Source organism: Gallus gallus, chromosome 1, assembly GCF_016699485.2.
Source record: "Gallus gallus isolate bGalGal1 chromosome 1, bGalGal1.mat.broiler.GRCg7b, whole genome shotgun sequence".
NCBI classification, from domain to species: domain Eukaryota; kingdom Metazoa; phylum Chordata; class Aves; order Galliformes; family Phasianidae; genus Gallus; species Gallus gallus.
Window position 1 is genome coordinate 192905340 of NC_052532.1, and position 14006 is coordinate 192919345.

Here is a 14006-nt window from a genome sequence, read left to right on the forward strand (position 1 = left end):
CAATGTGTCAATACTCACACTCAATCATACTCAGTGATGTAAGATAACATAGAAACACACTTCTAAGAATTGCAAATGCTGAAGAACCAGTAGAAGGCCCGGAGGTAAAATGATTAAATTTCTAGTGTGTTTGGAAAAAAATCTCCCAAATAACATTTGGACTGAATTCTCTGCTGCTGTTTATCATGCACAGTGCCACAGATCAACCAAAATAGTCATCACTGTGTTATATTTTTATCTGTGGGTGTTTCTGGGAATAAATACGTATAAGTGAAATGCAGCATTCTGCTGAACTGGGACAGAAACAATATTGACTTCCAGTTGCTAGGAGCGATGATTACCTTTCTCTGATTCTGTAAAGTGCATGGGAACAAAACCAACAACTGAATTGCCGTTGGTATTTTGAGGGGCCTAAATTAGTATTTTTGTACAAATATATTTAAATATACATTTGTTGGGTTTTTTGTTTGTTTTATTTTGTTTTGGTTTTTTTGCTGGGGTTAATTAGAACTTGGAGCCCAGCTGTCTTTTAGCAGAGCACTTACATCCTGTGAGAACTTTCCAGACTGATTCATACCCATGTTTGGGTTTTTTCTTCATGGGTTAGGGCTGTGAGCAGCAGGGCTTGCCTTAGTGTTCCATTTTGCTCTCGGTACCAAAGAAGTGTTTTGGTTCAGCCAAAGCAGTTCTTCAATTAAGGTTTAATTACAGGTGAACTGTTTGTGTTGGTATAACTTATCTCACTGATATATGCCTATACCTGCCAAGTGCCCTTCTGAACCTGCTATGGGTTTCACGGCCACTTAACAAGTATGAAAGCATGTATCCAAAACAGTGTGATAGCAAGTGTGGCAGCAGAAGCTTTGTGGGAAAGAAGTGAGCTCGTTTGTTCTCTCAATTGTTAGTGATAATGACTCATGTGTTGCTTATAGCTTCCAAAATACAATAGAAGTAGATCAAAAAGCAAATGGGAACTCTGCTTTCTTTATGAACTGATGAGGAAAGACTTTAAGAGAAAAAGAGGAGGCAGCACATCTTAGGATTTGAATCAGACAACTGCAACAGCAAGTTTGACCGAAGGTGAGTGAAGAAACGTGTTAAAGGGAATGATCACAACTTTTAGTTGGCTCTGATGTTGTCTTTGACTGATGCTGAAGGAAAGATTTGGAAAAAGGAACATGACTGATTTGAAGCCTGGTTAGTGTTTATATATTCTGTTCAAGCTTTACCATGCCCATGTCCTCTGTGGTTTCCTTCAGGGAGAACATTTTGTAAGCTCATCTTTTCTGGTGTCCCTGCTGATCAGGCACATTTGTTCTTTGTGAAGCCGTGAAACTGAAGAAAAGGAAACCTTCAGCATTAGACAGGAGGATCAGTTTGAGTGAGCAGCTCCCTGTGGCAGAAGATTACGTGAATGCAGATGCTGCTCTTAACGCTGAGACAAATCATGCCTGTTTATCATTCTGCTCACATAATTGCTTTGAAAGTTTAATAATGTTAAAGCTTTATTAACACAACTGCGCTTCTTTAATTTCACTCAGATACAGTATTTATTCGTGGGGGATTACCACATCTTTTGTTTGCTTGTGTTTTATACTTTAATATCTATTTTTTCTTTCCAGTGTGAGAAGATTTGCTAAATGGAGAACTTCTGTGTAGAGGCATAACTTAGCTATGAAAGGTGAGTTAAGCTAGTGGAAAAGCATTGGCAACAAAAGTAGTCAACAGAGGTGTGATCTAGTGCTTTTCTGCATTATTATTATTTTTTTTTGTCTTAATTTGATCTCTTCTCTGAATATCTGTATCCTTCTGCTTGTCTGTTTACAGTGTAAACATTTGGATGTGTGGATCATCATTGCAGTGTGATTGTCTGATACAGTTAGGTCTCAGACAAGATCACTAGTCCTGGTAGAATGCAAATGACTGTTAATAACAGCAATCTTAGAACGTTGCACAAACAGTAGAAGTATGTTTTGCAGCTTGTTATGAGACTCAGTAGAAAATTACTTGTTTTACTAGTTATTAAATCAACAGACAGCTAACTGCCTTGCCTGAGATAACAGGAAGGCTGTGGATTATGTGGAGGAACTAACCAGCAGCTAGACCTCCAGACTCCTAAGTTTGTGCAACTCCAGATACTCCCTCCAGCCACTTCAACCCAAAAACTGTGATATTGGAAGGTGTAACCCATCTGAAGAATGGAGAGTGCAATCATTGGTCCACACCAATGTGATTTTGTTGTTTTTTTCACCTTCAGCTGCTGCTGCATGGCTATTCTTGGCCTTAAAATTGAGCAATAGGTTTGCTGTTTGCTCTGGACCAAAGCTCCAGCTGAGTCAAGTGGAGATTTGAAAGTTTTCATGAGGGTAAGCTGAGGACACTGACTTTTCTTTCCTCACTGAAAATCTGGGCATCAACTTTCAATACAGATAATAAGAGGTAACTTGAAGGATGACATTGAGACACCGGGTCTTTGAAACAGCTTTCTGTGCCAAGCCTGCCACTTCTCAATTATTCTGTTTCTACTTCTTTATGAGTTGTAGCCTGTTGAGAGGTGCATGCTAAAGTCTCTGAAGCCTGAACTTCCATGTTACCTTTAATTGAAGGTTGGTCCGGGGTCAGATTCAGCCAGAGCATAACTACAGGCAGTTGCTAATTTTCTGTAATGCCACTAGTTCCCCAGAATTGAAGCTTCTGTTACACACACATTTCTCCCTACCTTCTCTGATTTCTAGCCCTCGGGATTTCAAAAAACAATTCAGTATGGTGCTGAATTGAGTTTTCAGCAATCTTAGGAAAATAGTTCTGATAAACAACAGATACCTTTCTTCTCAGTGGGCAGTATTTTCAAACTTAACAAACAAGGTCACTTCATTTTAATTGGAATATCATTGAGGATTTGGACTGAAGTGCCATCAGAATTTCCCAGTCTGCATAGTGGCAAATTAACTTCGAGCAATGACAGTTTTAAAGTTGGTTGGAAAATCCTTGGTGGGAAAATTAGTACTGTAGTACTAATTGTGCTTCTTAGATAAATGTGTATTGTTAATGATTAGGTTATGTGGTTACAGGCTTGTCAAGCATTTGCTTCAAAGCCAGAGAAGAATCATAAAACACAGGTAAAACATAACAATAAACGAATCATGTTTTCAGGACTAGCTGCTCTAAAACAAGCTGCTAATTACATTTAATGATGAGACAAAATTGGAAAGCAATATCAAAAGACAGGAAGACTGGAACATTGTTTAGGAAGTACCACATAACCTTGAAGACTGGAGTAATCAAAATCAAGTGATGTTTGGTATTACAAATTGCAATGTCATGTAGTGGACTAAGAAAAAATGTTGGTTAGAAGAGTTTTGAAAGGGTAGAGATAAACCATTTGGGTATGAATGCCAGCAGCTTGCGTACTGGAGACCAGCAGTTAAGCGTGTCCCATTTGAAGACAAATCAAGTGTTATATCTCTAGTTGCTGTTTTGAAGAACATGGAGAAAGCTAATGCTCAGCAGAACTGTGGCATGCAAGCAGAAGATCACCAAGCAAAAACCAAACACATTTATTTGAAGCTTGGATTCCCTTGCCCGTAGTAGCAGAGAACATGAATGCATGAATCAAGGCTTCCTTTCCCACTCTATTATCGGTTATGTTCCCAGAATCATAGTTAAAATATTTGCAGGCTCATTTGCTGTGAGTAATACTTTTCCCTGCTGAATTGTAACAACCTCCAAGAAATCTGAGAACAGTGTTAAAGTGAAATTACCAGTTGGTTCAGTTCTCTAGGTTGTGCCAGTGCAACCCTGCATGATTTCGCTAAGCAAGAAATATAAATGGAAAGACTGAGTCTTAATGAGGCTACTATGGATGACTTCAACCAGAGGATTTCTGAAGTGCAATGTCTGCTAGTCTGCCCTAGGCAGAATCTTCATCCCAGCTCCCCAGAGGTACATTGAGACTGGCCGACGATATGTGTTTGCAAAAGTTTCAGCTCCAGCCCAATTCTGAAGTCCCAAGCCAGTAACAAGAATAATGAAGACTTTAAATTCCAAGACACAGGCTTAAAATGAACCTTGGAAATACTACGTGGAAAGTGACTGCTGCTGGTCATGTGGAAAAAAAAAATAAGTGTACCCTTCAGGTGCTGAAGGATGCAATGTATTCAAAGCATATTTAATAAATGCGTGGAGCCCATTGGGCAAGTTATTCAGCAAGCACCCATGAGAAGGTAATTCCCTCTCTTTGTGTTTATAAGCTAAGAGTATTCTAATGGACTTACTTCATGAGTCAGTGGACCATAACTTTGCAAATTTCTTCAGAAATGTATCTGAAGTCATATAAAGGTGATCACAGCTCATACAGACCTTGAAAAACCATCATTTGCAATGAAAATAATTGTTTTCCCTTAGCCAGTTGTAATGTAGCCTCTGTTTGAGGCTACTTATTTAGTTTTAGTTAACAATAAAGTTTTTCAGCCAAATGCCTGTCTTAGATGACTCTTTCCTCCCTACTTTCTCCTTAAATTTCAAACAGAGCTATTCATTTCTCTCCCCCTATGAAAAGAGAATAGGTTGTTTTTAGCTTTAAAATACTGGCAGCAACTTATCTGAGAAGCTTAGATGCTTTTATGCTTTTTCAGCTTGGCAAGAGGATAGACGATGAGTCAGGAATGTACTTCTTGTGCCTGTGAAAGTTGACCCAACTTTGACCAAGTCATACGACTCTGAAGAAGAATCTCACTTCTCTTCTATGGGGAGTGTATTGAACTTCAACAGTAAAATAAAACAGTTGGTGGGAGAGTGATGGAGACTGGGTGAGAAAGTAGTAGGAGGAAGGGGACATGAGCAAGAAATTGGGACTAGCCTTATGAAGGTGTTGGAATGGCTGTGGGGGAGTGGAGACATTTACCTAAACAGTCTGGTGTGTGTGGAAATAAATGTACGGGACAAACAGAAAAGAGATGAGAGGATGTATGAGAAGTGAGAAACTAAGACCAAGTGAGAGCAGTTCCCTCTGGGGCTGGGGATTTCATTTCTGCTTCCAGGTTATCACAACAAATTAAGAAATGCTGAAGTTCTGTTATGATGTGAAGAATAGAAAGCTGTAGAATAAATTAATGTTTTCTGTCTTCAGGTTTGGCCAACTTACAGTGAAAAAGGCATTGGAATATGCATGAAAAAAAAGAGGAAAAAGAATTTGAGCTGCTAATTCTTCTAAGTGAGGATCTGTGGCAATGTGGATTACTGCCACATCTGAGGTACCTAAATTAATATTTTGTACATTCGCCATGGCGAGATTTGTATTTCAAAAGGAGATTCACCTTGCTAAGGGTTCAGATTTCCTACATTTGGTGCATGAAGACAAATGACACCTATCCCCTTAAGTGAGTGATGGTTCGTAAACTAAATGAAGCAGGGATCTGTGGAAAACCAGCACTAAATCACATAATTAAAATCCATTATAAGGTGTCTGCAAAGAGTACAAATTAAAGTGGTGCAGATGACATTCACTTTGGCATTTCCTGGCCTTTGAATACTTAGATTTGCAAATTTCATTAATGTTCTTCTTGTGCGTTTAATTAATGTTGTATATGGCGCATATAGGGGTAGAATTTGGAACCTCTAGGCAAGGACTGTAAAGCTGTGTAGTCACAACACTGAATATCTGTCAAAGTTACTGCAGTCTTTGGCTGAGCAATGAAAAAGGCTGGGATGTGTGATCATTGTTTTCAGAACACTGATAGCAGTTAGTAGCCTCTCGCTTGTCCATGTCTGTGCTTTTCAGAACAGGAGTTGTGTTATCTTTGTACTGTGCTGTGTTATGACCTTAGGTCTCTAAACTTTGTAGTGATAAAGATGGTTAGTAGTAATTTGTAATAGAAAACCTCTTGGACTCCTTAAGGCCCACCAATGCATGTCAGAACTCCCCAGATGGATGTTACAGGCTGAGTGTTGCTAATGGACAGTGGAGATTGTCACTTTGTTTCATTAGAAATGCCTGTGGTTTTGGAGACATCCATTCTTCTTTCTTCTTCCCACAGAGCTTGAAGTGATTTGGGCGTGCGGTAGTGACCATGAACATTTCTGACTTCTATCCATTTCTTACAGTATTAGATAAGCTGCTTGGTTTTGTAACAGAAAACAGCTTGAATCATCTTCTTTGAAAACGCTTGACTGACCAGCACTCATCTCGTCAGGCAGGCAGGCAGTCAAGGACAGTCTGGCTGTCTTGTTCTTCGTGCTGCAGTCCCATCTGATTGAGCTGGGGGAACAGGGCCTTCTCAGGTCAGGGAGCTTGTCCGAGGAGCTCACTCCCTGTGGATGCCTGCCATCATTCTGTTGCAGCTGTCTTCACGTCTCCGGGTGCAGCTCTTCAAAGTCACTGCATTTTGTGGCAGCTCTGGCTCTGCCTTCTCCTCCAAAGTTAATTTGGTGTGGTTGGTATAGAGAGGCTGTGATGTCCACTTAGTTTAGTACTATATCCTAAAAACCTGGATAAGAGATTGAGTTAAAATAAAAATAATGGTAGGTTTGTGTGCTTGCATGGAAGGCTGTAGAATGAAACCTGGGGTGACTGGTTGAATATGTATGTGAACTTGTGACTGACAGGGGAATTTGGCCCAGAGTGCAGGCGTGTGGATGAGCTGCAGGATCAAAAACTTTCCATTCCAATTGAAATAACAAGACAAGTCATCTCATGTGCTCTGACAAACTTCAGTTTAGTCAGCAGCCTTTTGATCTGTGGTTAAGTACCAGTGATCACACTTTAAATGATTACTTTGTTACACAAGGGAGAAATGCTAGTGTTGATGTTTGAAATGACTTCTCCTTGCTGTAGGTGATACCACAGCAAGCAAAAATAGTGAGCATGGCTAGCAAAAATGTTATCTTGCAACCAAAGTGCAAATAACACTTCAGCACTGTGATTTCACTGTCATATAATGCTTTATTTGGGACTACACTGCAAGCAAAATGGAAAATTACTTCCAAGAAAACCCGAATGTCTGTGGAGTGGAAGTCTCAAACACGCTATTTCTTTGATGCTCTGCAGAGCAAGCTGCAGTTTAGTGAGTAAGCCTCTCAGACCCACTAATCTGACCTTGATGGGAGTGGAAGGCTTTATGACAAATCTGGGGAATTTAGAGTCAGGTGATCAGGCAAAAAGTAAAAGGAGGAAACCAAGATAGATAATATCAGCATAAGTGTGTATACTTATTTTACAAAGTAACTGATTTTTTACAAGAAGAATGGAGTCTTTCAGGGCTTCAGTGAAATAGCTGATACACTGCCAGAAAGAAAACCGAGTCAGCTTCTAGTGAGGATTACATCAAGAATAGTGACAAAAACAAGTAAGTTCTAATTTCCCTACTTACTTGGGACTTTTCAAGACTGTGTCCCTGAGCCTATTAAACTGCTAGTTGTGTGCCACATGTTACTGAGGTCAAACTAACAGGTTGAAAAGGAGAGACACATGGTAAAAACATAGCTAAATAGCAAAGATGCTGAACCATATCCTGGGATTGCCAAGCTCCATCCGGGCTGCTGACTTGCAGGTGCAGGGATATAGTCACCATGCACGTGTAGGTTCTGCATGGCTATGGAGATCTGTGTTGTTTGGATGTCCAGAATTGGCTGTGATTGAATGAAGTGAATGAGTGCAATTCTGTGCAATGAATGCACAGTGTCTGCTGAACGTGGTCTTCGGCAAATGCAAATTGCACTGTCTATATAATGCCTACAAAAGGTCAGTTTTCTATTACAAGTAGAGCAAGACTTCATGAGCTTGTTTGGGAAACACTTTGTGGAGTGGATTGAAGAGGTACTTTTCTGTCAGGCTTGGATTTATCTATTGAATTTATATACCACTATATAGATATATTTTAAAAATGCCCTGGGAAGTAGACAGAAAATCCAGGTTCCTTGTTTGGACTGGGTGGGTTCCTTTCTAGTCTTTGGAGAGAGCTAAGCATCAGACAGGTAGGCTGGGACAGTCAAAAGGGAAAGGTTCAGTACATTAAGAATCGTAAAATCATTCAGGTTGGAAAAGACCACTAAGATAACCTATTCCTGTTGACCCATCCCCACCATGCCCACTAACCATGTTCCTGAGGGCCACATCTCTACATTTCTTGAGCACCTCCAGGAATGGTGCCTCCATCACTTCCCTGAGCAGCCTGTGCCAATAAGAGAAGAAAATTTTGGCAGCAGTCCAATGAAGTTTTCCAGACAAAACCAGGTTTTCATTTGACAGCGACTGGAAAACTTCCCATACAGTTTCTGAGGGTTGGGGTTGCTTTCTGACCCAATTTATTTTCAAGCCACTTAGGTTTATGCTTTTAAATTTATTTTGCCTTACTAAGTGGGCCTTACAGCCCGTGATTGTGATCTTATTAGTCATAATATTACGTCACAGGGTTTCGGGAAGAAAAAAAGGAAAATGTGTAGCCACTGGCAGCCTCTGATCTGAACATCCTGTTTACTTTTCTTCTTTTTTTTCCCCACAAATATTCTGTTCTGAATCTACTTATTATGTATGAAAACTGTCTGCTGAAGGAAATTTACCTCCTGTAGTAGGGGTGAACCACACACACGTTTATTTTTTAGGCTAATGAAAGCTTACTAGTGGTTTGACTATAGTGGCATGTACTCTGGAGGTGATTTTATTTTTAATTCCTCTAAAATGCATATGTACATATGGTGCAGAACAAAACAGAGGTTAAGAAAAATGGTGATGAACTCTTGGTATTCTACTCTGTGTCATAAATGACTATGGAGGGCAGCGGGCAGAAGATAGTCAGGCCTCTATAATTACTGTGCTAGTGGTACCTACGAGCTATGACCTTACCATTCTGAGTACTGATAAAACCTTCAGAGGAAAGCCTTGATCTTGGTCTGTACACACGTGTGCACTCCAGGCTTTCCTTCCACACCTTGGGCTGGATGCTGTCTCAGCAAGTGCAAGCAGCTCTGGCTCCTGTATTGCTCTTAGCTCTACTCAGAAGACTGGAGCAGGTGTTCTTTTGTCTGCATCCACTGACGGCTCCTGCCCCAAACACACCTGCCCTACAAAGGATTGAGCTGATTTGAACACATGCTCAACAAACACAGTTACGTATCAGGAAACAAGAAAATAACCTAGGGTGTGGAGCAGCGTTGCATGTAAGCAGTCAGATTGCTTAGCCCAAAACTACTCAGCTCCCTTTCCCTGGGCTGTGCCCTAGCCCTTAGGCTATGTTGTCTCAGGCTTCATTTTGGCCTAATTGTCCCTAAACTTTTTACTACACTGTAGCAAAAACTCAGTAGGAGTTTTCTCACCCTAATTTTCTTGGACACTGTAATATTTATTCACAATTCTGATTTTGTCTGAACTTAAGGTATCAGTGGGTACACTGTGGTGAGTGCTGCTGAGGCAGTTTAAGGCATCACTGTTTGCACTGCCTCTCTGATGTGGGTAACTGCCTCACAGGAGAGCTGTCAGAGTGAGTGTGTGCTGGGCTCCTGCCTGACAACAAAGCCCAGCTCACAGATGGTCGATAACAATGTGTTTGAATCAAGACATTGGACTGTGAAGAGGAGCAGCCAAAATGCAGGGACCATTTTCTCCTGCTGACTTTGCTAGAGGGATGGGAGCTCCAGCCCTAGGTGACAGCTAACAGCTGCAGAATGATTGCATCTTAAACTGAAGCAGCTGTTGCTAAGTGACTGAACTAAATGTGGCATTTTAATTTTGCAAATTTCACAAATTAATTTAGTGTACAGGTGTTAATTTATTACCTTAGCTATAAATACATTTCTTTTTTTTTTTTCTATCTATTTGCATTTGAGACTGCCTAGGGAACAAAAATGGAATCCCCAGCACTGTCTGCTTTCACTATTCTTTCCTAGCTGATCCTGTGCTGTGATTTATAACTTGCCATCTGATTCCTTAATTGCAGTTTGCAACGATGAAGAAAACTGTATAATGCTTGAATTGCAAGCCGGTTGCTGTTAGAAGCACATGAAATAATTATTTGGAAGACCAATCAGGAAGCATTCAAATCTTCCTTGGTGACGTGGACTACTTTAGTTGTGTTGCTTGCTGCCTTCTAGATCTCAGACATCAGGGGTAAGATTAGCCTGGCACTGTGAAAGTGCTTACTCGACGTTTCAGTGTAGAAGGAGTACTGCTGGATTTTGTGATCCTGCTTCTCTGCCAATGCCAAACAGGTTCACACAGAACAAGCCTTGCATGCTGAAACCTGGTCAGTCTGAAACAGCGTGTTAGAACAAGAGTTTACAGTTGGACATACTTTGCTTTGGGGATCGGTGGAGAGTTTGGAGACTGATACAGATACCTTGCAACTGGATACCCATGAGAATGAAAGAGCTGAACTGAAAGAGATTAAGTAGCTCTTTGTACATTCTTCCGTGTGAAGTGTAAAGAACTGAGGGCTTCATTGTTTTGTAACCACTTAAAAATTAAAGGGGAAAAACACTTGCTTTAGCATGGTCCTCTTGAATATGGTTTTCTTAGATGTGCTCTTCCCAGAAATCTAGACATATGTGCTCTAAACAAAAAATCCTCCATGCAGAGATTGCACAACAGAGCATTGTCCACTACTTAACCTAAATGTTTCCAACTCCAGTTCCCTATGGGCAAGGAGCTTTCCCACACTTTCAAACACAATCCACATACATCAGCAGTTGGCTCACTTTCTGCAACAGCCCTTTGAAAATGATTTACCTTAGGTCTCTAGGCCTTCTTTCTCTATGCAGCCATTTGCATCATACTGCCTGGGTGGGACACGGCCACCACCAGCAGAGTAAGATTTGGTGTCATATCTTCATGCAGGATTGCTGTCTCACAAAGCATTTGAACAGAGGCTGCCAGTCTGATGCAAACAGCAATATGCAGTGTGCCTGGTTTGGTCTCCCCTGTAGTTCACCTGCCTGCTGAAGATTAGATCTCTGTATGTCTATACTGAGCCAGGTCTGTTCGATTAGATTTGTATTTCCTATTGCAGATGCAGTCTAAAGGAATGATCTAGTCTGAGAACAGAGCTGGGAGACAGGAACTCCTGAATTCAAGGAGCATAATTGCAGTCATTTTTTTTTGCTGCACAGCCTCAGGCTACTGGTTGAGTGAGCTCTTATCTCATTTTCCCCATCTGTAATACTGCTCAAAGGGTGCTTTGGTGATTAATTTATGCTGATGAATTTAATGACTTGGTAAGAATTGAACACTTTGATAAGAATTGCAACATATCCCAGAAAATGTGGCAAAAAGAAGCAGAATAGCCAGCCCTAAAACTGCTAATTAACAAACCCAGAAAAGATGCTGAGACTCAGGACAAGAAACCTCATTGCAGAAAGTAATGCAGGCTCAATGGTGCATTTTGTCTAAAATGGAGATCCCAGTCGAAGTTATCCTTCCCCAACTAGTGCAGTGGGATGCCTCTCTGATTTTAGAGTGTTTGACAATAAAGTTAGACTGAAATCTCAGTTTTATCTTGGGTTGTGGTGCCCAGTGAAAAGGCTCATGTGCTGCTATGATGTTATTTTGCAAGTCCTCTAGGTAGTGTAGGAAAAATAATGTGGAAAGGTAGTGTAGGAAAGTGTATGTGAAGACAGACAAAACTTATACAACTTGCACTTCCCTCACTTAAGACAACATATCTGGTTCCATATGTTATATTTACAACATCATGCAATACAATCAATTTATGAAGTTTTCCTAGGTTCTGTAGCCCAATCTGCAACTCATCAGTAGTTTGGAGAGCACTGAGATGTACATCATACCAAAGGAATTCTGCAGGGCCAGCTCTCTTGGCAGGCTCAATGTGATCTGTATCTCCAGAGTAACTTTGGTGTTAGTGTGACCAACCAGTATAATTGAATTACCAGCATCACTGTACGCAGCCAAACTGTCCCTGAGCTTTTGCAGCTCCCTCTGTTGGATTAACCATGGAAGCAGCTCTTTAACGGGCAAAATGGACATTCCAGCTCAGCATTTTTGGTGAGCTAATTTTACCACACACCTATACAAATGACGTTGCTGAAGGCCTTTACTTTGTACTTTAAATGCACTGTTGTTCAAAGCTGGCAGGAAATGTTTCAAAACTCTGCATATTTTTTTTCTAAACATTTCAGGCAGCTGCTCTATAATCTTTGTGTTATGATTCACTTAATTCATCGTGGACATTATGCAAATAGGTAGGAATGGAGAACGTTACTTTCATATTTTCACAGCTTCCTTGTGAAACATCAATACGGATCACCCAGTGACTCCATGTCTGTCAGTGCTCTGCAGTTTTCGGTTGCTATCCATGTAACCCAGTGAGACAGAATCAGAGATAAGGAAAGGAATGGGGGAAGGTTTTGCTCTGCAGTTCATTCTCCAGGGCTTTGTTCAGTCCACTTTTAAATGGCTCAAGCTACTGAAGTGATTCAAGCTCTGACATTTTGGCAGGGTGTGAAACAGTGTCTGGCAGAGGTGCTGTGACTGAAGGGCTGGTTTTGTTCTCTCTGAAATGTGTGGCAAATGTCTCTCCAGCTTCAATCAGAACAGGATTGAGTCTTGGAAGTCATGCAGTGTGAATAAGCTCAGCAAAAGCAGCAAAATAATTTAACTGTTACACCATTACATTATTACAAAGCCCTCCAGGCTTGCTGTCCTCTGTTTATTTGAGTGTCCTCATATGTAGTGAAAGCAAGAAAAATGAGCTGATTTTGTTAGATTTTGAGCACTGAAATAGCCCTAGATTAGTGGTCCCCATCTGATGTCTCATTCAAACCACTGCATGCATTGCACAGCTTTTCTTTTTAAACCCTGAAGTGGAATCTCTCCAGAGATATACTTTAAAAAAATCAGTAGAGAGGAAAAACTAATTGATTTTTTAAGTTATTTTTATGATTATTTTCTTTCTCAGACAGCCCCTTACACTTGGGCAGCCCCCAATGAAAGGTGAATTTATTGCAGTCTGTTTCACTGCTCTCTTTCAGAGTAGGTTCCCTTGTTGCCTTGATGTTGCAGCATTCTTTTTTATTTCTCCCTAATTATAAGTTAAGAGATTATATATATATATATATAGTTGGATTAATTTCACTTTCAGCATTCTTTTTGTGGATTTCTTCCTGGCTCAGCAGGAATCGTTGATTTCAAGTTACCTGTAAATCTACTGTGTTTTTTCCAGATGTTCACAGGCAAGGATTTCTTGCACCATTGGACTGTAGTAAAATAGACAGAGTAAGATTGACAGAAAATTACAGGAAAGAAAAGTGATTCTGAGTGTGTGTTGTAAAACCATTCCAGCTCTGTATGCTGAATCCTGGAAGGAATCTGTCACAGATTTGACTGTTGGAAGCAGTGTTCTGTGCTGCACCAAATTTACCCATTTTTGAGTCTCACCTGTTTGTCCCCAAGGCCAGAAAAGTCTCCCAGACAGATCTGAGAGAGCCAGGCCATGCTGTTGGCAGGGCGGCTGGGAAAGAGACAGCAACCGTAGCACACCCTGTGATTTCTGCAGGTATCTCCCTTGTCTAGAGGCACACTGTCATGTGCTTAGGATGTTTGTCTTTCACCATTCTACTTTCCATGCTTCCTGTGCTGTCAACAAGTTCCTTCGTGCTCAAAAGACACAAGTGAATGAGCAGTATTTAAGAGCTTCCCCTCTTCCCCACTTCTGCCTACCTTACAGTAGAGCCCCTCTAGCTCTTCCCAAGTGCCTTATTTCTCATTTGCAGCTCTGCCCAGGTGCATAGAATTTACAAATCAGAGTTGCTCTTGTGATTTCTAGTCAAGATGGAGCACTGATTGCTAAGAGAGTGTCTAGACTACATGTGTATGCTTACGATGGGTTGGCTGGGGGGAATCAGGAAAGAGAAAGACTTTTGAAAATGAGGTGAATGATGAAAGGAATGGTACAGACTAGGAGGATGGAGGAAAGGACCAAGTAGATGGTTTTAAGAAGTGGCTGAGGAAGAATAGAGGCAGAGACAGGCTTTTTCGACTGTAGAGAGAAGCTCTGATATTG

At 40.8% G+C, this 14006-nt stretch overlaps 1 long non-coding RNA gene across 4 annotated transcripts in view; it reads left to right on the top strand.

Annotated features, from left to right (window-relative positions):
* Positions 1-12994, top strand: part of LOC107055756 — an 18666-nt gene extending 5672 nt beyond the window's left edge. The window contains exons 3-7 of one of the 4 annotated variants that reach the window (XR_006931106.1): positions 933-1080; positions 1623-1681; positions 2258-2366; positions 5129-5252; positions 9930-12994. This is a non-coding gene — a long non-coding RNA (uncharacterized LOC107055756). Of the gene's footprint in view, positions 1-932; positions 1081-1622; positions 1682-2257; positions 4471-4634; positions 5094-5128; positions 5253-9929 lie in introns of those variants that run through there. The other 3 variants (XR_005861821.2, XR_005861819.2, XR_005861820.2) reach the window with 3 other exon arrangements.
* Positions 12995-14006: the final 1012 nt, after the last annotated feature.